Below are 25,721 nucleotides of genomic sequence, written 5' to 3'. Positions count from 1 at the left end.
ATACCCGCTTTGAGGACAGCGGGTTCAAAAACTACTATAGGTAGGCAGTGGTTGCCGACCTCCCGCATTATTCGAAATATTTATTTCGGATTATGTTTATATTGGTTACATACAATAAAGTATATTATTATCCGTACAAATTTGTTTCTCAGTTCTATAGAACACGGGACTTGGCTCCGCGGATAATAGGAATATACGCTTTATAGATAATATCGTTGAAACAAAAGTCAAGTTTCTATTATATATAGAATAACAAATCGTTTCCATATATTATCGTTAATTTTTGGAGGCAGGCAAATATTAATTTATTACCTGCCGTATAGTTGGATTATTATATCGTTACGGTATAATACAAATATGGATTCTTATGAAAGAAATATAAAATTATATATTAAATGTGGAAATATTATCATATGCGCTTGGTTTTATGTTATATATTACCAGAGATATATATGAAAAGAGATAAATTTTAAATTTATCTTCAAAATGCAAATGATTTAACTTAATATTTATATTGGTTAAACAAAAATTGTACATGTGTGGATACAATAATTATGTATGTTGGAAATAAAATGATATTTTATAATGAAATATGTATGTATAAAAAGATAAAATTATAGAAATATATATATTACAATAATTAGATGAAATTCTTGTTATATTGGTAAAACAAGTATAAATTAAAAATGAAAATATGGATTACGAATGCTATATAAAAATGGCCGTAATCGAATGGATTTTTTTACTTATATATTTAAAATTTTACCCAAAGGCGAAATATTGAATTTTATTCAATATAATAAAAATCATGGAATTATATAAAGTGAAAAATCTATATATCTATATATCTATTATATTGCTTATTTCGATTCAAAATATATGAATGGAATATGAAGGAAAAACATTATTCTGGTTGATCCTGCCAGTAGTTATATGCTTGTCTCAAAGATTAAGCCATGCATGTCTAAGTACACACGAATTAAAAGTGAAACCGCAAAAGGCTCATTATATCAGTTATGGTTCCTTAGATCGTTAACAGTTACTTGGATAACTGTGGTAATTCTAGAGCTAATACATGCAATTAAAACATGAACCTTATGGGACATGTGCTTTTATTAGGCTAAAACCAAGCGATCGCAAGATCGTTATATTGGTTGAACTCTAGATAACATGCAGATCGTATGGTCTTGTACCGACGACAGATCTTTCAAATGTCTGCCCTATCAACTTTTGATGGTAGTATCTAGGACTACCATGGTTGCAACGGGTAACGGGGAATCAGGGTTCGATTCCGGAGAGGGAGCCTGAGAAACGGCTACCACATCTAAGGAAGGCAGCAGGCGCGTAAATTACCCACTCCCAGCTCGGGGAGGTAGTGACGAAAAATAACAATACAGGACTCATATCCGAGGCCCTGTAATTGGAATGAGTACACTTTAAATCCTTTAACAAGGACCAATTGGAGGGCAAGTCTGGTGCCAGCAGCCGCGGTAATTCCAGCTCCAATAGCGTATATTAAAGTTGTTGCGGTTAAAACGTTCGTAGTTGAACTTGTGCTTCATACGGGTAGTACAACTTACAATTGTGGTTAGTACTATACCTTTATGTATGTAAGCGTATTACCGGTGGAGTTCTTATATGTGATTAAATACTTGTATTTTTTCATATGTTCCTCCTATTTAAAAACCTGCACTAGTGCTCTTAAACGAGTGTTATTGTGGGCCGGTACTATTACTTTGAACAAATTAGAGTGCTTAAAGCAGGCTTCAAATGCCTGAATATTCTGTGCATGGGATAATGAAATAAGACCTCTGTTCTGCTTTCATTGGTTTTCAGATCAAGAGGTAATGATTAATAGAAGCAGTTTGGGGGCATTAGTATTACGACGCGAGAGGTGAAATTCTTGGACCGTCGTAAGACTAACTTAAGCGAAAGCATTTGCCAAAGATGTTTTCATTAATCAAGAACGAAAGTTAGAGGTTCGAAGGCGATCAGATACCGCCCTAGTTCTAACCATAAACGATGCCAGCTAGCAATTGGGTGTAGCTACTTTTATGGCTCTCTCAGTCGCTTCCCGGGAAACCAAAGCTTTTGGGCTCCGGGGGAAGTATGGTTGCAAAGCTGAAACTTAAAGGAATTGACGGAAGGGCACCACCAGGAGTGGAGCCTGCGGCTTAATTTGACTCAACACGGGAAAACTTACCAGGTCCGAACATAAGTGTGTAAGACAGATTGATAGCTCTTTCTCGAATCTATGGGTGGTGGTGCATGGCCGTTCTTAGTTCGTGGAGTGATTTGTCTGGTTAATTCCGATAACGAACGAGACTCAAATATATTAAATAGATATCTTCAGGATTATGGTGCTGAAGCTTATGTAGCCTTCATTCATGGTGGCAGTAAAATGTTTATTGTGTTTGAATGTGTTTATGTAAGTGGAGCCGTACCTGTTGGTTTGTCCCATTATAAGGACACTAGCTTCTTAAATGGACAAATTGCGTCTAGCAATAATGAGATTGAGCAATAACAGGTCTGTGATGCCCTTAGATGTCCTGGGCTGCACGCGCGCTACAATGAAAGTATCAACGTGTATTTCCTAGACCGAGAGGTCCGGGTAAACCGCTGAACCACTTTCATGCTTGGGATTGTGAACTGAAACTGTTCACATGAACTTGGAATTCCCAGTAAGTGTGAGTCATTAACTCGCATTGATTACGTCCCTGCCCTTTGTACACACCGCCCGTCGCTACTACCGATTGAATTATTTAGTGAGGTCTCCGGACGTGATCACTGTGACGCCTTGCGTGTTACGGTTGTTTCGCAAAAGTTGACCGAACTTGATTATTTAGAGGAAGTAAAAGTCGTAACAAGGTTTCCGTAGGTGAACCTGCGGAAGGATCATTATTGTATAATATCCTTATCGTTAATAAACATTTGTTATAATACAAATAAATACAATTTACCAAAATAAAAATATTACAAAATGATTCCACGGAATCAAAAGTTAAAGTCAAAATAAAATGAAGATGGCTTTTATTTTATATGTGGGGCTTGGCAACCTCATAAAAAGACTTTAACATTATTAATGTTGTTGTGCGTATTTGTGGCAGTACCTACTACAACAATGGCGTTTCCTATAAAAACAAATTCTCGAAAATGGAAATCGAAGAAACTGAACAAAATTTGAAAGTAGAAGTCGAATTAAAATTAAAATAATTTTGAATGTGGTATTCAAAATAAGTGTGTGTGTATATGGACCATAATATACACGCGTTGCGAATATGTATTGTTCATCTATGTTATGAGCATACGTTGGCTAATGCAACAACCTAAAATATACAATGTTTGTACCTGTCATCCATCAGGTTAATGTTTTATATAAATTTTGCAGTATGTGTCACCCAAAATAGCAAACCATAACCAGATTTTTATGATACATAATGCTTATATGAAACTAAGACATATCGCAACATTTATTTTTAGGTATAAAAATAAATTTATTGAAGGAATTGATATATGCCAGTAAAATGGTGTATTTTTAATTTCTTTCAATAAAAACAATATTGATATTATATAAAAATGAATTATAAAACTCTAAGCGGTGGATCACTCGGCTCATGGGTCGATGAAGAACGCAGCAAACTGTGCGTCATCGTGTGAACTGCAGGACACATGAACATCGACATTTTGAACGCATATCGCAGTCCATGCTGTTATGTACTTTAATTAATTTTATAGTGCTGCTTGGACTACATATGGTTGAGGGTTGTAAGACTATGCTAATTAAGTTGTTTATAAATTTTTTATAAGCATATGGTATATTATTGGATTAAATAATGATTTTATTCATAATATTAAAAAAGAAATGAAAAACATTATCTCACATTTGAATGTGAAAAACGAAGAGAAATATTTTCTTTTTCAATCAAATAATACTGAGAAATGTCTAGCATAAAAAATTGAAATATTTTTCATCTAGAATTGTCTCTTATTAATGATTCGGAAAAAGAAAAATCTTGGTTTTGTTATTATTCTTCGTTGGTTCGTTAAATGGATAAAAAATAACTTTGCTTACAAGAACTATTGGAACTATTTATAACGAATTTAATTGATTGTTTTATCATTTATATATAAAGAATTTATGGCAAAAAATAGTTATATATACAACCTCAACTCATATGGGACTACCCCCTGAATTTAAGCATATTAATTAGGGGAGGAAAAGAAACTAACAAGGATTTTCTTAGTAGCGGCGAGCGAAAAGAAAACAGTTCAGCACTAAGTCACTTTGTCTATATGGCAAATGTGAGATGCAGTGTATGGAGCGTCAATATTCTAGTATGAGAAATTAATGATTTAAGTCCTTCTTAAATGAGGCCATTTACCCATAGAGGGTGCCAGGCCCGTATAACGTTAATGATTACTAGATGATGTTTCCAAAGAGTCGTGTTGCTTGATAGTGCAGCACTAAGTGGGTGGTAAACTCCATCTAAAACTAAATATAACCATGAGACCGATAGTAAACAAGTACCGTGAGGGAAAGTTGAAAAGAACTCTGAATAGAGAGTTAAACAGTACGTGAAACTGCTTAGAGGTTAAGCCCGATGAACCTGAATATCCGTTATGGAAAATTCATCATTAAAATTGTAATATTTAAATAATATTATTAAGAATAATGTGCATTTTTTCCATATAAGGACATTGTAATCTATTAGCATATCCCAAATTTATCATAAAATATAACTTATAGTTTATTCCAATTAAATTGCTTGCATTTTAACACAGAATAAATGTTATTAATTTGATAAAGTGCTGATAGATTTATATTATTACAGAGCGTTAATTTTTCGGAATTATATAATGGCATAATTATCATTGATTTTTGTGTTTATTATATGCTCTTGTATGATTAACAATGCGAAAGATTCAGGATACCTTCGGGACCCGTCTTGAAACACGGACCAAGGAGTCTAACATATGTGCAAGTTATTGGGATGTAAACCTAATAGCGTAATTAACTTGACTAATAATGGGATTAGTTTTTTAGCTATTTATAGCTAATTAACACAATCCCGGGGCGTTCTATATAGTTATGTATAATGTATATTTATATTATTTATGCCTCTAACTGGAACGTACCTTGAGCATATATGCTGTGACCCGAAAGATGGTGAACTATACTTGATCAGGTTGAAGTCAGGGGAAACCCTGATGGAAGACCGAAACAGTTCTGACGTGCAAATCGATTGTCAGAATTGAGTATAGGGGCGAAAGACCAATCGAACCATCTAGTAGCTGGTTCCTTCCGAAGTTTCCCTCAGGATAGCTGGTGCATTTTAATATTATATAAAATAATCTTATCTGGTAAAGCGAATGATTAGAGGCCTTAGGGTCGAAACGATCTTAACCTATTCTCAAACTTTAAATGGGTAAGAACCTTAACTTTCTTGATATGAAGTTCAAGGTTATGATATAATGTGCCCAGTGGGCCACTTTTGGTAAGCAGAACTGGCGCTGTGGGATGAACCAAACGTAATGTTACGGTGCCCAAATTAACAACTCATGCAGATACCATGAAAGGCGTTGGTTGCTTAAAACAGCAGGACGGTGATCATGGAAGTCGAAATCCGCTAAGGAGTGTGTAACAACTCACCTGCCGAAGCAACTAGCCCTTAAAATGGATGGCGCTTAAGTTGTATACCTATACATTACCGCTAAAGTAGATGATTTATATTACTTGTGATATAAATTTTGAAACTTTAGTGAGTAGGAAGGTACAATGGTATGCGTAGAAGTGTTTGGCGTAAGCCTGCATGGAGCTGCCATTGGTACAGATCTTGGTGGTAGTAGCAAATAATCGAATGAGACCTTGGAGGACTGAAGTGGAGAAGGGTTTCGTGTGAACAGTGGTTGATCACGAGTTAGTCGGTCCTAAGTTCAAGGCGAAAGCCGAAAATTTTCAAGTAAAACAAAAATGCCTAACTATATAAACAAAGCGAATATAATACACTTGAATAATTTTGAACGAAAGGGAATACGGTTCCAATTCCGTAACCTGTTGAGTATCCGTTTGTTATTAAATATGGGCCTCGTGCTCATCCTGGCAACAGGAACGACCATAAAGAAGCCGTCGAGAGATATCGGAAGAGTTTTCTTTTCTGTTTTATAGCCGTACTACCATGGAAGTCTTTCGCAGAGAGATATGGTAGATGGGCTAGAAGAGCATGACATATACTGTTGTGTCGATATTTTCTCCTCGGACCTTGAAAATTTATGGTGGGGACACGCAAACTTCTCAACAGGCCGTACCAATATCCGCAGCTGGTCTCCAAGGTGAAGAGTCTCTAGTCGATAGAATAATGTAGGTAAGGGAAGTCGGCAAATTAGATCCGTAACTTCGGGATAAGGATTGGCTCTGAAGATTGAGATAGTCGGGCTTGATTGGGAAACAATAACATGGTTTATGTGCTCGTTCTGGGTAAATAGAGTTTCTAGCATTTATGTTAGTTACTTGTTCCCCGGATAGTTTAGTTACGTAGCCAATTGTGGAACTTTCTTGCTAAAATTTTTAAGAATACTATTTGGGTTAAACCAATTAGTTCTTATCAATTATAACGATTATCAATTAACAATCAATTCAGAACTGGCACGGACTTGGGGAATCCGACTGTCTAATTAAAACAAAGCATTGTGATGGCCCTAGCGGGTGTTGACACAATGTGATTTCTGCCCAGTGCTCTGAATGTCAAAGTGAAGAAATTCAAGTAAGCGCGGGTCAACGGCGGGAGTAACTATGACTCTCTTAAGGTAGCCAAATGCCTCGTCATCTAATTAGTGACGCGCATGAATGGATTAACGAGATTCCTACTGTCCCTATCTACTATCTAGCGAAACCACAGCCAAGGGAACGGGCTTGGAATAATTAGCGGGGAAAGAAGACCCTTTTGAGCTTGACTCTAATCTGGCAGTGTAAGGAGACATAAGAGGTGTAGAATAAGTGGGAGATATTAGACCTCGGTTTGGTATCGTCAATGAAATACCACTACTCTTATTGTTTCCTTACTTACTTGATTAAATGGAACGTGTATCATTTCCTAGCCATTATACGGATATATTTATTATATCTTATGGTATTGGGTTTTGATGCAAGCTTCTTGATCAAAGTATCACGAGTTTGTTATATAATCGCAAACAAATTCTTTAATAAAACGATGCATTTATGTATTTTTGATTTGAAAATTTGGTATAACTCCAATTACTCAGGTATGATCCAATTCAAGGACATTGCCAGGTAGGGAGTTTGACTGGGGCGGTACATCTCTCAAATAATAACGGAGGTGTCCCAAGGCCAGCTCAGTGCGGACAGAAACCACACATAGAGCAAAAGGGCAAATGCTGACTTGATCTCGGTGTTCAGTACACACAGGGACAGCAAAAGCTCGGCCTATCGATCCTTTTGGTTTAAAGAGTTTTTAACAAGAGGTGTCAGAAAAGTTACCATAGGGATAACTGGCTTGTGGCGGCCAAGCGTTCATAGCGACGTCGCTTTTTGATCCTTCGATGTCGGCTCTTCCTATCATTGTGAAGCAAAATTCACCAAGCGTTGGATTGTTCACCCATGCAAGGGAACGTGAGCTGGGTTTAGACCGTCGTGAGACAGGTTAGTTTTACCCTACTAATGACAAAACGTTGTTGCGACAGCATTCCTGCGTAGTACGAGAGGAACCGCAGGTACGGACCAATGGCACAATACTTGTTCGAGCGAACAGTGGTATGACGCTACGTCCGTTGGATTATGCCTGAACGCCTCTAAGGTCGTATCCGTGCTGGACTGCAATGATAAATAAGGGGCAATTTGCATTGTATGGCTTCTAAACCATTTAAAGTTTATAATTTATTTTATAAACGACAATGGATGTGATGCCAATGTAATTTGTAACATAGTAAATTAGGAGGATCTTCGATCACCTGATGCCGCGCTAGTTACATATAAAAGCATTATTTAATACAATGACAAAGCCTAGAATCAATTGTAAACGACTTTTGTAACAGGCAAGGTGTTGTAAGTGGTTGAGCAGCTGCCATACTGCGATCCACTGAAGCTTATCCTTTGCTTGATGATTCGATAAATAAATGATTTTTCCTGTAGCCAAACAAACACCTCGTCATCAATTTAGTGACGCATATGATATTGTCCCTATCATATAATTTTTGATATAAAGACTTTAAAGAATTATATCAAGTTGCCAAATACCTCGTCATCAATTTAGTGACGCATATGATATTGTCCCTATCGTATAATTTTTGATATAAAGACTTTAAAGAATTCTATCACGTTGCCAAATACCTCGTCATCAATTTAGTGACGCATATGATATTGTCCCTATCATATAATTAATATAAAGACTTTAATGAATTGTGTCAAGTTGCCAAACACCTCGTCATCAATTTAGTGACGCATATGATATTGTCCCTATCATATAATTTTTGATATAAAGACTTTAAAGAATTTATCAAGTTGCCAAATACCTCGTCATCAATTTAGTGACGCATATGATATTGTCCCTATCATATAATTAATATAAAGACTTTAATGAATTGTGTCAAGTTGCCAAACACCTCGTCATCAATTTAGTGACGCATATGATATTGTCCCTATCATATAATTTTTGATATAAAAACTTTAAAGAATTGTATCAAGTTGCCAAATACCTCGTCATCAATTTAGTGACGCATATGATATTGTCCCTATCATATAATTAATATAAAGACTTTAATGAATTGTGTCAAGTTGCCAAACACCTCGTCATCAATTTAGTGACGCATATGATATTGTCCCTATCATATAATTTTTGATATAAAGACTTTAAAGAATTTATCAAGTTGCCAAATACCTCGTCATCAATTTAGTTTTTTTTTTTTTTTTTTTTTTTTTTTTAGCGTGCGTTTATTTATTTAAAATCTGTCCTAGTGGACAATAATTAAATGGTTTTGCGGGGGAACATTAGCTTAAGGGATACTATTGTACATGTATTTGTGGCGGGTTTTATATGTGTTGTCTATTGTTGTGGAAGATCGAGAGGGTGTCTCCTCATGAGACGTCTGCTTGTTTGGCTATTGTCTAACAGGTTGGTGGCGAGGTGGTTAGGGTGGTTTTCGAGCCTTTTCAGGTATCTCTCGCTGAGCCTGGAGATTTCATCAGCGACTTGTGGGATTCCAAGTTCCCTATGTATGGCGACATTCTCGTGGTAGGGATGCGCATTACAGGCAATTCTCAAGCACCTATTCTGGAACCGCTGTATACGCAGGCGATTCGTGTGGCTTGCCGTGCCCCATAGCTGTATCCCGTAGGTCCAGATGGGCTTGAGAATTGCCTTGTACACCAGGATTTTGTGGTTCTGCCTTAGCTTGGACCCTCTCCCAATAAGCCAATGCATCTGCCTCAGACGCGCATCGGCCTGTATGCGTTTGCTGACGATGTGGGGACGCCAAGTGAGCCTGCGGTCCAGGGTAAGTCCTAGGTACTTGGGTGCGGGTGCGTTGGGAATGATGACTCCGTTTAGCGTGACCGGTGGGCAGTCTCCTCTCCTTAGTGCAAATGTTGTTTGGGTAGATTTTTCCGCGTTCACTACGATGTTCCACCTGCTGAGCCAGGGATGTAGCGCGTCCATTTGCCTTTGGATTGTTTCGGAGGCTTCTCGTGGGTCGGATGAGGAGGCGAGGAAAGCCGTGTCATCTGCATAAGTCGCTATAGTTAGGTTCCTGGAGGGGATTATGGGAAGGTCTGCGGTGTAAAGGGTGTACAGTATTGGTCCGAGCACACTGCCTTGCGGAACTCCAGCTCTGATCAGTCTGGGTAGGCTTATTGCACTTCCGCATCTGACTTGGAATGCTCTTCCCTCAGTGTAGGATTTGAGGAGGGTAAAATGGGGGCTTGGGAGGTAGGATTTGAGTTTATGGAGGAGTCCAGGATGCCAAACTCTGTCGAATGCCTGCTTCACGTCGAGCATTACAGCGCAGCAGTATTTCTTTTGCTCGAATGCCTCGAGGATCCGTTCGACTAGCCGGTGGCATTGCTCTGGTGTTCCGTGGGAGCGCCTGAAGCCAAACTGGTGATCGGGGATCAAACCAGCCTCATCCAGTACTGGCAATACTCTGCGCAAAAATACTCTTTCGAGTATTTTGGAGAGGATTGCCAGCAAACTAATCGGACGATAGGAGGCGAGATTGGCTTCAGGCTTACCAGGCTTGAGGAGGACAATAACCTCTGCTCTTTTCCACTCTTCCGGGAAGTACCCTAGCCGGAAGCAGCTGTTGTAAATGCTGGCCAGCATTTGTGTGCAGCGGAATGGGAGCATTTTTAGGGCCGCCGCATCTATACGATCCAGGCCTGGAGATTTGTTGTTCTTCAGTAGAGCAATCTCCTGCGCAACTTCCTCAGGGTCGACTGGTTCCAACGGGGGACCGGGAGAGCTTGGGCTATTGAGAAACCGGGCTGTTTCAGCATGTTCTTCGGCAGTGCAGCAGTCGAACGGAGAGAAGGCGTTGTAAAGGTGTTCGGCGAAAGCTTCTGCTCTTTCAGCATCCGAACGGCACCAGGATCCATCTGCTTTGCGCACTGCGGAAACCTTTTTGGCTGGTCGTTTAATGTGGCGGGTGACGTTCCACAGATTGTGGTCTGGGTCCCCGGGAGAGAGTTCCTCGAGGAATCTGAGGAAGGAGTCCTGGCGTAGGCTGGAGATCTTGTCCTTCAACTCCTTTGTGGCGTGATTGAGCGCTGTTTTGTCTCTTGGATTGCGCGTCAAGAACCAAACTCTCCTGAGACGCCTCTTCTCAGTCACGAGTGCCGCAATTTCCGGGGACCAGAGGTGGAGGTCCCTGCTAGGTGTTCTCGCAGTCTTTGGTGGCGGTGGGCTTGCGAATTCCGCAGCGTTTTGCATCTGCCTGGTGAGATTCCCGATAGCTTCATCAATGTTCCTGGGTGTGTTGAGGATGGGGTTCGGATTGACGGTGGAGAGCATCCAGGACGCGAACTTGGCGGCGTCGGTATATTTTCCAGTGAGCCTTCTGAGCGGGGTTTTCCTGAGGACTGGCGTGTTGATTAGCACGTTTATTGCACAGTGGTCTGACAGGAGATCAGCATTTGTTGTGCAGCTGATCTTCGCATGCCCTATGCCTTTCGACACAGCAAAGTCCAGTAGGTCTGGAGTCTTGAGGGGATTCGTTGGCCAGTGAGTGGGCTCGCCAGTGGAGTGGCAGTCCAGTCGGTGGCGTTGCAGGTACCCAAACAGAGTTTTCCCTTTGGGGTTGTTGGCGCGCGATCCCCACCAAGAATGTTTGGCGTTATAATCTCCAGCTGCTATGAAGCGGGGCCCAAAATGCTCGAAGAACTCACTGAGGTGAGATGCTGTTATGCGGTATCTGGGGGGAAAGTAGACCGCTCCAATGTCTAAATCTCCTTGCGGGCTGACAATCCTGATGACAGGACATTGTGCCCAGTCTTGCTGAAACGCGGGCAGCTCTAGGTATTGAATACCGCTCCTGATGAGGATGGCTGCTCCACCGCGTGCTCTGCCAGAAGGATGGTCTGCATGGATGAGGTCATATCCGCTGATATTAAAGTGGGATCTGGGGGAGAAGTGGGTTTCGGCTACGAGTAGGATATCGATCTGGTGGGTCTTCAGATGGTGCTCGACTATGGCCTTGCTGTTCTGCAGGCCGTTCGCATTCCAGACGACTAGGTGGAGCTTTAGTTGCATGACTTGCTGTTGAGAATGGTGGCCACCAGCTGTGTCATCTGGGTGAACATGCGCTCCATCATCCTTTCCATCATTCCTTCCATGCGAGCGAACATCGCTTCTATCTGACCGGAGTGTGGGGTTTCTGTTTGGGTTTGGACTGGGGTTGTGGGATTCTGCGGTGCTGCGTGCACTCCGTTGAGGGCGTCTCGGTAGCTCCTGCCAGAGGTGACGTTTGGTGATGCCACGGGCGGCGCCTTGTTAGCATTAGCGACGGGCCTTGTTTTCGGAGCAGCGAGTGCTTTGGCCCTTTTGTATGCAGGGCATCCCTTGAAAGACGCAGGATGGTCCGCCTGGCAGTGGAAGCAGCACGCTTTGTCGTCCTCCCTCTTCTCACATGCCCTCGATTCGTGAGGGCCTCCACACTTTACACATCGGTATTCCAGGAAGCAGTAACGCTGTGTATGACCGAATCCTTGGCACCTGAAGCATTGAGGCACGTCGTTGAACTTCTGCGGCGGTTCAATGGTTACTACCGACCTGCAGATCCGCTTGACTTGGTAGACGTCTTTGTTGTTGCTGGAAGGCTCCAGGTTGGCGAAGAATATTCCCAGCGGTTCTTTAGTTCTTCTGCCAATGGGATTGTGCAGATCTCTAACAGCGTGCCCTTGTCTGCGAAGGTCTTCAATGATTTCCTCACGATCGGTGGAGTGGTGGAGTCCTTTGATGACAACCTTGTATGCACGTTCATCTTTCGGCTGGAAAGTCCGATGCCTCTTGTTTTGGGCCACAAGTTGGAGACGCAGAGCTGTATAGGACTCTTTGTCCGGCATCATGACACGTACGTTGTTGCCATTCACGGTCTTGTAGGTAAAATTGTTCTTCGGGCCTACAAGAGTCGTGATCATCTTGACGAGTGCCGAGATGTTGGTCACATCGGGGATAAAAATCGGAGGTGGCTTGATGGTCTTCGGGGTGGGCTTTGGTTTCTCGGGGGTCTTGGGCTTGGAATCGTCTTTAGGTCCGGGTTCGTCATCAGAGCTCTCTTGGTCGTACTCGTCTTCTTCGGTCGAGAGTAAAGCGAAGGCGTTGTTGGCGAGCTTCTTGCGCAGAGCTGCGCTAGTGCTTGGCTTATCTTCCAGCTCCTCTCCCTGTGCTTTCTTTGCCGGTTTTCGCTTTATCTCGCCCGGCTCTGTATGCGAGGTGCTTCCCTCGCTGCTGGAGCTGCTCTTGCGTGTTCTCAGAGCCTTTTTGCGTGGTGTTGTTCCAAGCTTGTGGGTGCGCGGGGGGCCTGCCAGTCCATCTTCTCCAAAGTTGATAAGGAGTGAGGAGGGGGGGGGGGGGGGAAGCTGGGCACCGTAAGCCGGTGAGCCAGGCAGCACGTGGCTGCTGCTTTGCAATTATACCGCTGCTTCGAGCACTGGGTTTTTTGCGCTGATAACACGCACACTCGGGTGTGCGATGGTGTTAGTGCGAACTACCGTTAGGTACGTTGGCTGGGCCAATCAAAACGCGCGACAAGATCACGCGACGCGAAGTGGCTGGGCACAAGTAACGGGACTTACAACTGTGAACAATTTGCTAACAATTTGCTGTCGATCCGCAGGCACGTCTGCACTCGTCGAGTGTTCGATCGCGACTGATCAATTTAGTGACGCATATGATATTGTCTCTATCATATAATTAATATAAAGACTTTAATGAATTGTGTCAAGTTGCCAAACACCTCGTCATCAATTTAGTGACGCATATGATATTGTCCCTATCATATAATTTTTGATATAAAGACTTTAAAGAATTCTATCAAGTTGCCAAATACCTCGTCATCAATTTAGTGACGCATATGATATTGTCTCTATCATATAATTAATATAAAGACTTTAATGATTTGTGTCACGTTGCCAAACACCTCGTCATCAATTTAGTGACGCATATGATATTGTCCCTATCATATAATTAATATAAAGACTTTTTAAAGAATTGTATCAAGTTGCCAAACACCTCGTCATCAACTACTATATTATGGTTGCGCCGACCTCTCATATTGTATTCTCTTATGTCTTCATAGGATTTTGGCAATTATACGAGTAAATTAAATAATATACATATGAAAATGATTAATTATTATATGTATAAGGGAAAAAATGCTGAAATATTCCCATATTATCTTAGTATTATAGAGGAAAGACCGTTGCCGACCTCTGATATTGTTCAAAACTTATGTATTTATATGATTTTGGCAATTATATGAGTAAATTAAATAATATACATATAAAATGATTAAATATTATATGTATAAATGTATAAAGGAAAAAATGATGAAATATTCCCACATTATCTTAGTATTATAGAGGAAAGACCGTTGCTGACCTCTGATATTGTTCAAAACTTATGTATTTATATGATTTTGGCAATAATATGAGTAAATTAAATAATATACATATGAAAATGATTAATTATTATATGTATAAATGTATAAGGGAAAAAATGCTGAAAATATTCCCATATTATCTTAGTATTATAGAGGAAAGACCGTTGCTGACCTCTGATATTGTTCAAAACTTATGTATTTATATGATTTTGGCAATTATATGAGTAAATTAAATAATATACATATGAAAATTATTAATTATTATATGTATAGGGGAAAAAATGCTGAAATATTCCCACATTCTCTTAGTATTATAGAGAAAAGCCATTATAGTGAGAGGGTATAGTAGTGTAAACGACCGGAATTACGACAGAGGGTTCAAAAACTACTATAGGTAGGCAGTGGTTGCCGACCTCTCATATTGTTCAAAACTTATGTATTCATATGATTTTGGCAATTATATGAGTAAATTAAATAATATACATATGAAAATTATTAATTATTATATGTATAGGGGAAAAAATGCTGAAATATTCCCACATTCTCTTAGTATTATAGAGAAAAGCCATTATAGTGAGAGGGTATAGTAGTGTAAACGACCGGAATTACGACAGAGGGTTCAAAAACTACTATAGGTAGGCAGTGGTTGCCGACCTCTCATATTGTTCAAAACTTATGTATTCATATGATTTTGGCAATTATATGAGTAAATTAAATAATATACATATGAAAATTATTAATTATTATATGTATAAGGGAAAAAATGCTGAAAATATCCCACATTCTCTTAGTATAATAGAGAAAAGCCATTATAGTGAGAGGGTATAGTAGTGTAAACGACCGGAATTACGACAGAGGGTTCAAAAACTACTATAGGTAGGCAGTGGTTGCCGACCTCTCATATTGTTCAAAACTTATGTATTCATATGATTTTGGCAATAATATGAGTAAATTAAATAATATACATATGAAAATGATTAATTATTATATGTATAAGGGAAAAAATTCTGAAAATATCCCACATTCTCTTAGTATTATAGAGAAAAGCCATTATAGTGAGAGGGTATAGTAGTGTAAACGACCGGAATTACGACAGAGGGTTCAAAAACTACTATAGGTAGGCAGTGGTTGCCGACCTCTCATATTGTTCAAAACTTATGTATTCATATGATTTTGGCAATAATATGAGTAAATTAAATAATATACATATGAAAATGATTAATTATTATATGTATAAGGGAAAAAATGCTGAAAATATCCCACATTCTCTTAGTATTATAGAGAAAAGCCATTATAGTGAGAGGGTATAGTAGTGTAAACGACCGGAATTACGACAGAGGGTTCAAAAACTACTATAGGTAGGCAGTGGTTGCCGACCTCTCATATTGTTCAAAACTTATGTATTCATATGATTTTGGCAATAATATGAGTAAATTAAATAATATACATATGAAAATGATTAATTATTATATGTATAAGGGAAAAAATGCTGAAAATATCCCACATTCTCTTAGTATTATAGAGAAAAGCCATTATAGTGAGAGGGTATAGTAGTGTAAACGACCGGAATTACGACAGAGGGTTCAAAAACTACTATAGGTAGGCAGTGGTTGCCGACCTCTCATATTGTTCAAAACTTATGTATTCATATGATTTTGGCAATAATATGAGTAAATTAAATAATATACATATGAAAATGATTAATTATTATATGTATAAGGGAAAAAATAATCATATTATATATGAATAATGGAAAAAAAATGAAATGTTCCTATAATCTCTTAATATATAAGAGAATAGCCCGTATGTTGGGTGGCAAACGGAATTGAAAATACCCGCTTTGAGGACAGCGGGTTCAAAAACTACTATAGGTAGGCAGTGGTTGCCGACCTCCCGCATTATTCGAAATATTTATTTCGGATTATGTTTATATTGGTTACATACAATAAAGTATATTATTATCCGTACAAATTTGTTTCTCAGTTCTATAGAACACGGGACTTGGCTCCGCGGATAATAGGAATATACGCTTTATAGATAATATCGTTGAAACAAAAGTCAAGTTTCTATTATATATAGAATAACAAATCGTTTCCATATATTATCGTTAATTTTTGGAGGCAGGCAAATATTAATTTATTACCTGCCGTATAGTTGGATTATTATATCGTTACGGTATAATACAAATATGGATTCTTATGAAAGAAATATAAAATTATATATTAAATGTGGAAATATTATCATATGCGCTTGGTTTTATGTTATATATTACCAGAGATATATATGAAAAGAGATAAATTTTAAATTTATCTTCAAAATGCAAATGATTTAACTTAATATTTATATTGGTTAAACAAAAATTGTACATGTGTGGATACAATAATTATGTATGTTGGAAATAAAATGATATTTTATAATGAAATATGTATGTATAAAAAGATAAAATTATAGAAATATATATATTACAATAATTAGATGAAATTCTTGTTATATTGGTAAAACAAGTATAAATTAAAAATGAAAATATGGATTACGAATGCTATATAAAAATGGCCGTAATCGAATGGATTTTTTTACTTATATATTTAAAATTTTACCCAAAGGCGAAATATTGAATTTTATTCAATATAATAAAAATCATGGAATTATATAAAGTGAAAAATCTATATATCTATATATCTATTATATTGCTTATTTCGATTCAAAATATATGAATGGAATATGAAGGAAAAACATTATTCTGGTTGATCCTGCCAGTAGTTATATGCTTGTCTCAAAGATTAAGCCATGCATGTCTAAGTACACACGAATTAAAAGTGAAACCGCAAAAGGCTCATTATATCAGTTATGGTTCCTTAGATCGTTAACAGTTACTTGGATAACTGTGGTAATTCTAGAGCTAATACATGCAATTAAAACATGAACCTTATGGGACATGTGCTTTTATTAGGCTAAAACCAAGCGATCGCAAGATCGTTATATTGGTTGAACTCTAGATAACATGCAGATCGTATGGTCTTGTACCGACGACAGATCTTTCAAATGTCTGCCCTATCAACTTTTGATGGTAGTATCTAGGACTACCATGGTTGCAACGGGTAACGGGGAATCAGGGTTCGATTCCGGAGAGGGAGCCTGAGAAACGGCTACCACATCTAAGGAAGGCAGCAGGCGCGTAAATTACCCACTCCCAGCTCGGGGAGGTAGTGACGAAAAATAACAATACAGGACTCATATCCGAGGCCCTGTAATTGGAATGAGTACACTTTAAATCCTTTAACAAGGACCAATTGGAGGGCAAGTCTGGTGCCAGCAGCCGCGGTAATTCCAGCTCCAATAGCGTATATTAAAGTTGTTGCGGTTAAAACGTTCGTAGTTGAACTTGTGCTTCATACGGGTAGTACAACTTACAATTGTGGTTAGTACTATACCTTTATGTATGTAAGCGTATTACCGGTGGAGTTCTTATATGTGATTAAATACTTGTATTTTTTCATATGTTCCTCCTATTTAAAAACCTGCACTAGTGCTCTTAAACGAGTGTTATTGTGGGCCGGTACTATTACTTTGAACAAATTAGAGTGCTTAAAGCAGGCTTCAAATGCCTGAATATTCTGTGCATGGGATAATGAAATAAGACCTCTGTTCTGCTTTCATTGGTTTTCAGATCAAGAGGTAATGATTAATAGAAGCAGTTTGGGGGCATTAGTATTACGACGCGAGAGGTGAAATTCTTGGACCGTCGTAAGACTAACTTAAGCGAAAGCATTTGCCAAAGATGTTTTCATTAATCAAGAACGAAAGTTAGAGGTTCGAAGGCGATCAGATACCGCCCTAGTTCTAACCATAAACGATGCCAGCTAGCAATTGGGTGTAGCTACTTTTATGGCTCTCTCAGTCGCTTCCCGGGAAACCAAAGCTTTTGGGCTCCGGGGGAAGTATGGTTGCAAAGCTGAAACTTAAAGGAATTGACGGAAGGGCACCACCAGGAGTGGAGCCTGCGGCTTAATTTGACTCAACACGGGAAAACTTACCAGGTCCGAACATAAGTGTGTAAGACAGATTGATAGCTCTTTCTCGAATCTATGGGTGGTGGTGCATGGCCGTTCTTAGTTCGTGGAGTGATTTGTCTGGTTAATTCCGATAACGAACGAGACTCAAATATATTAAATAGATATCTTCAGGATTATGGTGCTGAAGCTTATGTAGCCTTCATTCATGGTGGCAGTAAAATGTTTATTGTGTTTGAATGTGTTTATGTAAGTGGAGCCGTACCTGTTGGTTTGTCCCATTATAAGGACACTAGCTTCTTAAATGGACAAATTGCGTCTAGCAATAATGAGATTGAGCAATAACAGGTCTGTGATGCCCTTAGATGTCCTGGGCTGCACGCGCGCTACAATGAAAGTATCAACGTGTATTTCCTAGACCGAGAGGTCCGGGTAAACCGCTGAACCACTTTCATGCTTGGGATTGTGAACTGAAACTGTTCACATGAACTTGGAATTCCCAGTAAGTGTGAGTCATTAACTCGCATTGATTACGTCCCTGCCCTTTGTACACACCGCCCGTCGCTACTACCGATTGAATTATTTAGTGAGGTCTCCGGACGTGATCACTGTGACGCCTTGCGTGTTACGGTTGTTTCGCAAAAGTTGACCGAACTTGATTATTTAGAGGAAGTAAAAGTCGTAACAAGGTTTCCGTAGGTGAACCTGCGGAAGGATCATTATTGTATAATATCCTTATCGTTAATAAACATTTGTTATAATACAAATAAATACAATTTACCAAAATAAAAATATTACAAAATGATTCCACGGAATCAAAAGTTAAAGTCAAAATAAAATGAAGATGGCTTTTATTTTATATGTGGGGCTTGGCAACCTCATAAAAAGACTTTAACATTATTAATGTTGTTGTGCGTATTTGTGGCAGTACCTACTACAACAATGGCGTTTCCTATAAAAACAAATTCTCGAAAATGGAAATCGAAGAAACTGAACAAAATTTGAAAGTAGAAGTCGAATTAAAATTAAAATAATTTTGAATGTGGTATTCAAAATAAGTGTGTGTGTATATGGACCATAATATACACGCGTTGCGAATATGTATTGTTCATCTATGTTATGAGCATACGTTGGCTAATGCAACAACCTAAAATATACAATGTTTGTACCTGTCATCCATCAGGTTAATGTTTTATATAAATTTTGCAGTATGTGTCACCCAAAATAGCAAACCATAACCAGATTTTTATGATACATAATGCTTATATGAAACTAAGACATATCGCAACATTTATTTTTAGGTATAAAAATAAATTTATTGAAGGAATTGATATATGCCAGTAAAATGGTGTATTTTTAATTTCTTTCAATAAAAACAATATTGATATTATATAAAAATGAATTATAAAACTCTAAGCGGTGGATCACTCGGCTCATGGGTCGATGAAGAACGCAGCAAACTGTGCGTCATCGTGTGAACTGCAGGACACATGAACATCGACATTTTGAACGCATATCGCAGTCCATGCTGTTATGTACTTTAATTAATTTTATAGTGCTGCTTGGACTACATATGGTTGAGGGTTGTAAGACTATGCTAATTAAGTTGTTTATAAATTTTTTATAAGCATATGGTATATTATTGGATTAAATAATGATTTTATTCATAATATTAAAAAAGAAATGAAAAACATTATCTCACATTTGAATGTGAAAAACGAAGAGAAATATTTTCTTTTTCAATCAAATAATACTGAGAAATGTCTAGCATAAAAAATTGAAATATTTTTCATCTAGAATTGTCTCTTATTAATGATTCGGAAAAAGAAAAATCTTGGTTTTGTTATTATTCTTCGTTGGTTCGTTAAATGGATAAAAAATAACTTTGCTTACAAGAACTATTGGAACTATTTATAACGAATTTAATTGATTGTTTTATCATTTATATATAAAGAATTTATGGCAAAAAATAGTTATATATACAACCTCAACTCATATGGGACTACCCCCTGAATTTAAGCATATTAATTAGGGGAGGAAAAGAAACTAACAAGGATTTTCTTAGTAGCGGCGAGCGAAAAGAAAACAGTTCAGCACTAAGTCACTTTGTCTATATGGCAAATGTGAGATGCAGTGTATGGAGCGTCAATATTCTAGTATGAGAAATTAATGATTTAAGTCCTTCTTAAATGAGGCCATTTACCCATAGAGGGTGCCAGGCCCGTATAACGTTAATGATTACTAGATGATGTTTCCAAAGAGTCGTGTTGCTTGATAGTGCAGCACTAAGTGGGTGGTAAACTCCATCTAAAACTAAATATAACCATGAGACCGATAGTAAACAAGTACCGTGAGGGAAAGTTGAAAAGAACTCTGAATAGAGAGTTAAACAGTACGTGAAACTGCTTAGAGGTTAAGCCCGATGAACCTGAATATCCGTTATGGAAAATTCATCATTAAAATTGTAATATTTAAATAATATTATTAAGAATAATGTGCATTTTTTCCATATAAGGACATTGTAATCTATTAGCATATCCCAAATTTATCATAAAATATAACTTATAGTTTATTCCAATTAAATTGCTTGCATTTTAACACAGAATAAATGTTATTAATTTGATAAAGTGCTGATAGATTTATATTATTACAGAGCGTTAATTTTTCGGAATTATATAATGGCATAATTATCATTGATTTTTGTGTTTATTATATGCTCTTGTATGATTAACAATGCGAAAGATTCAGGATACCTTCGGGACCCGTCTTGAAACACGGACCAAGGAGTCTAACATATGTGCAAGTTATTGGGATGTAAACCTAATAGCGTAATTAACTTGACTAATAATGGGATTAGTTTTTTAGCTATTTATAGCTAATTAACACAATCCCGGGGCGTTCTATATAGTTATGTATAATGTATATTTATATTATTTATGCCTCTAACTGGAACGTACCTTGAGCATATATGCTGTGACCCGAAAGATGGTGAACTATACTTGATCAGGTTGAAGTCAGGGGAAACCCTGATGGAAGACCGAAACAGTTCTGACGTGCAAATCGATTGTCAGAATTGAGTATAGGGGCGAAAGACCAATCGAACCATCTAGTAGCTGGTTCCTTCCGAAGTTTCCCTCAGGATAGCTGGTGCATTTTAATATTATATAAAATAATCTTATCTGGTAAAGCGAATGATTAGAGGCCTTAGGGTCGAAACGATCTTAACCTATTCTCAAACTTTAAATGGGTAAGAACCTTAACTTTCTTGATATGAAGTTCAAGGTTATGATATAATGTGCCCAGTGGGCCACTTTTGGTAAGCAGAACTGGCGCTGTGGGATGAACCAAACGTAATGTTACGGTGCCCAAATTAACAACTCATGCAGATACCATGAAAGGCGTTGGTTGCTTAAAACAGCAGGACGGTGATCATGGAAGTCGAAATCCGCTAAGGAGTGTGTAACAACTCACCTGCCGAAGCAACTAGCCCTTAAAATGGATGGCGCTTAAGTTGTATACCTATACATTACCGCTAAAGTAGATGATTTATATTACTTGTGATATAAATTTTGAAACTTTAGTGAGTAGGAAGGTACAATGGTATGCGTAGAAGTGTTTGGCGTAAGCCTGCATGGAGCTGCCATTGGTACAGATCTTGGTGGTAGTAGCAAATAATCGAATGAGACCTTGGAGGACTGAAGTGGAGAAGGGTTTCGTGTGAACAGTGGTTGATCACGAGTTAGTCGGTCCTAAGTTCAAGGCGAAAGCCGAAAATTTTCAAGTAAAACAAAAATGCCTAACTATATAAACAAAGCGAATATAATACACTTGAATAATTTTGAACGAAAGGGAATACGGTTCCAATTCCGTAACCTGTTGAGTATCCGTTTGTTATTAAATATGGGCCTCGTGCTCATCCTGGCAACAGGAACGACCATAAAGAAGCCGTCGAGAGATATCGGAAGAGTTTTCTTTTCTGTTTTATAGCCGTACTACCATGGAAGTCTTTCGCAGAGAGATATGGTAGATGGGCTAGAAGAGCATGACATATACTGTTGTGTCGATATTTTCTCCTCGGACCTTGAAAATTTATGGTGGGGACACGCAAACTTCTCAACAGGCCGTACCAATATCCGCAGCTGGTCTCCAAGGTGAAGAGTCTCTAGTCGATAGAATAATGTAGGTAAGGGAAGTCGGCAAATTAGATCCGTAACTTCGGGATAAGGATTGGCTCTGAAGATTGAGATAGTCGGGCTTGATTGGGAAACAATAACATGGTTTATGTGCTCGTTCTGGGTAAATAGAGTTTCTAGCATTTATGTTAGTTACTTGTTCCCCGGATAGTTTAGTTACGTAGCCAATTGTGGAACTTTCTTGCTAAAATTTTTAAGAATACTATTTGGGTTAAACCAATTAGTTCTTATCAATTATAACGATTATCAATTAACAATCAATTCAGAACTGGCACGGACTTGGGGAATCCGACTGTCTAATTAAAACAAAGCATTGTGATGGCCCTAGCGGGTGTTGACACAATGTGATTTCTGCCCAGTGCTCTGAATGTCAAAGTGAAGAAATTCAAGTAAGCGCGGGTCAACGGCGGGAGTAACTATGACTCTCTTAAGGTAGCCAAATGCCTCGTCATCTAATTAGTGACGCGCATGAATGGATTAACGAGATTCCTACTGTCCCTATCTACTATCTAGCGAAACCACAGCCAAGGGAACGGGCTTGGAATAATTAGCGGGGAAAGAAGACCCTTTTGAGCTTGACTCTAATCTGGCAGTGTAAGGAGACATAAGAGGTGTAGAATAAGTGGGAGATATTAGACCTCGGTTTGGTATCGTCAATGAAATACCACTACTCTTATTGTTTCCTTACTTACTTGATTAAATGGAACGTGTATCATTTCCTAGCCATTATACGGATATATTTATTATATCTTATGGTATTGGGTTTTGATGCAAGCTTCTTGATCAAAGTATCACGAGTTTGTTATATAATCGCAAACAAATTCTTTAATAAAACGATGCATTTATGTATTTTTGATTTGAAAATTTGGTATAACTCCAATTACTCAGGTATGATCCAATTCAAGGACATTGCCAGGTAGGGAGTTTGACTGGGGCGGTACATCTCTCAAATAATAACGGAGGTGTCCCAAGGCCAGCTCAGTGCGGACAGAAACCACACATAGAGCAAAAGGGCAAATGCTGACTTGATCTCGGTGTTCAGTACACACAGGGACAGCAAAAGCTCGGCCTATCGATCCTTTTGGTTTAAAGAGTTTTTAACAAGAGGTGTCAGAAAAGTTACCATAGGGATAACTGGCTTGTGGCGGCCAAGCGTTCATAGCGACGTCGCTTTTTGATCCTTCGATGTCGGCTCTTCCTATCATTGTGAAGCAAAATTCACCAAGCGTTGGATTGTTCACCCATGCAAGGGAACGTGAGCTGGGTTTAGACCGTCGTGAGACAGGTTAGTTTTACCCTACTAATGACAAAACGTTGTTGCGACAGCATTCCTGCGTAGTACGAGAGGAACCGCAGGTACGGACCAATGGCACAATACTTGTTCGAGCGAACAGTGGTATGACGCTACGTCCGTTGGATTATGCCTGAACGCCTCTAAGGTCGTATCCGTGCTGGACTGCAATGATAAATAAGGGGCAATTTGCATTGTATGGCTTCTAAACCATTTAAAGTTTATAATTTATTTTATAAACGACAATGGATGTGATGCCAATGTAATTTGTAACATAGTAAATTAGGAGGATCTTCGATCACCTGATGCCGCGCTAGTTACATATAAAAGCATTATTTAATACAATGACAAAGCCTAGAATCAATTGTAAACGACTTTTGTAACAGGCAAGGTGTTGTAAGTGGTTGAGCAGCTGCCATACTGCGATCCACTGAAGCTTATCCTTTGCTTGATGATTCGATAAATAAATGATTTTTCCTGTAGCCAAACAAACACCTCGTCATCAATTTAGTGACGCATATGATATTGTCCCTATCATATAATTTTTGATATAAAGACTTTAAAGAATTATATCAAGTTGCCAAATACCTCGTCATCAATTTAGTGACGCATATGATATTGTCCCTATCGTATAATTTTTGATATAAAGACTTTAAAGAATTCTATCACGTTGCCAAATACCTCGTCATCAATTTAGTGACGCATATGATATTGTCCCTATCATATAATTAATATAAAGACTTTAATGAATTGTGTCAAGTTGCCAAACACCTCGTCATCAATTTAGTGACGCATATGATATTGTCCCTATCATATAATTTTTGATATAAAGACTTTAAAGAATTATATCAAGTTGCCAAATACCTCGTCATCAATTTAGTGACGCATATGATATTGTCCCTATCATATAATTAATATAAAGACTTTAATGAATTGTGTCAAGTTGCCAAACACCTCGTCATCAATTTAGTGACGCATATGATATTGTCCCTATCATATAATTTTTGATATAAAAACTTTAAAGAATTGTATCAAGTTGCCAAATACCTCGTCATCAATTTAGTGACGCATATGATATTGTCCCTATCATATAATTAATATAAAGACTTTAATGAATTGTGTCAAGTTGCCAAACACCTCGTCATCAATTTAGTGACGCATATGATATTGTCCCTATCATATAATTTTTGATATAAAACTTTAAAGAATTTATCAAGTTGCCAAATACCTCGTCATCAATTTAGTGACGCATATGATATTGTCCCTATCATATAATTAATATAAAGACTTTAATGAATTGTGTCAAGTTGCCAAACACCTCGTCATCAATTTAGTGACGCATATGATATTGTCCCTATCATATAATTTTGATATAAAAACTTTAAAGAATTGTATCAAGTTGCCAAATACCTCGTCATCAATTTAGTGACGCATATGATATTGTCCCTATCATATAATTAATATAAAGACTTTAATGAATTGTGTCAAGTTGCCAAACACCTCGTCATCAATTTAGTGACGCATATGATATTGTCCCTATCATATAATTTTGATATAAAACTTTAAAGAATTGTATCAAGTTGCCAAATACCTCGTCATCAATTTAGTGACGCATATGATATTGTCTCTATCATATAATTAATATAAAGACTTTAATGAATTGTGTCAAGTTGCCAAACACCTCGTCATCAATTTAGTGACGCATATGATATTGTCCCTATCATATAATTTTTGATATAAAGACTTTAAAGAATTCTATCAAGTTGCCAAATACCTCGTCATCAATTTAGTGACGCATATGATATTGTCTCTATCATATAATTAATATAAAGACTTTAATGATTTGTGTCACGTTGCCAAACACCTCGTCATCAATTTAGTGACGCATATGATATTTCCCTATCATAATTAATATAAAGACTTTTTAAAGAATTGTATCAAGTTGCCAAAACACCTCGTCATCAACTACTATATTATGGTTGCGCCGACCTCTCATATTGTATTCTCTTATGTCTTCATAGGATTTTGGCAATTATACGAGTAAATTAATAATATACATATGAAAATGATTAATTATTATATTATAAGGGAAAAAATGCTAAATATTCCCATATTATCTTA

General features: G+C 37.9%; 6 non-coding genes across 6 annotated transcripts; all 6 read left to right on the top strand.

Annotated features, from left to right (window-relative positions):
* The first annotated feature begins 906 nt into the window (after positions 1-906).
* LOC117149675 lies at positions 907-2,901 on the top strand. The gene has a single exon (XR_004460447.1). It is a non-coding gene; the product is annotated as a small subunit ribosomal RNA (ribosomal RNA).
* Positions 2,902-3,587: 686 nt separating this feature from the next.
* On the top strand, positions 3,588-3,766 carry LOC117149672. The gene has a single exon (XR_004460445.1). It is a non-coding gene; the product is annotated as a 5.8S ribosomal RNA (ribosomal RNA).
* Positions 3,767-4,161: 395 nt separating this feature from the next.
* On the top strand, positions 4,162-8,123 carry LOC117149670. The gene has a single exon (XR_004460443.1). It is a non-coding gene; the product is annotated as a large subunit ribosomal RNA (ribosomal RNA).
* An 8,720-nt stretch (positions 8,124-16,843) lies between these two features.
* LOC117149673 lies at positions 16,844-18,838 on the top strand. The gene has a single exon (XR_004460446.1). It is a non-coding gene; the product is annotated as a small subunit ribosomal RNA (ribosomal RNA).
* Positions 18,839-19,524: 686 nt separating this feature from the next.
* LOC117149669 lies at positions 19,525-19,703 on the top strand. Its single transcript, XR_004460442.1, has one exon. It is a non-coding gene; the product is annotated as a 5.8S ribosomal RNA (ribosomal RNA).
* A 395-nt stretch (positions 19,704-20,098) lies between these two features.
* Positions 20,099-24,060, top strand: LOC117149676. Its single transcript, XR_004460448.1, has one exon. It is a non-coding gene; the product is annotated as a large subunit ribosomal RNA (ribosomal RNA).
* Positions 24,061-25,721: the final 1,661 nt, after the last annotated feature.

Source organism: Drosophila mauritiana, unplaced genomic scaffold, assembly GCF_004382145.1.
Source record: "Drosophila mauritiana strain mau12 unplaced genomic scaffold, ASM438214v1 U_288, whole genome shotgun sequence".
Lineage (NCBI taxonomy): Eukaryota > Metazoa > Arthropoda > Insecta > Diptera > Drosophilidae > Drosophila > Drosophila mauritiana.
Note: the sequence above shows the minus strand (reverse complement) of the source record. Positions and strands in the feature narration are given on the sequence as shown.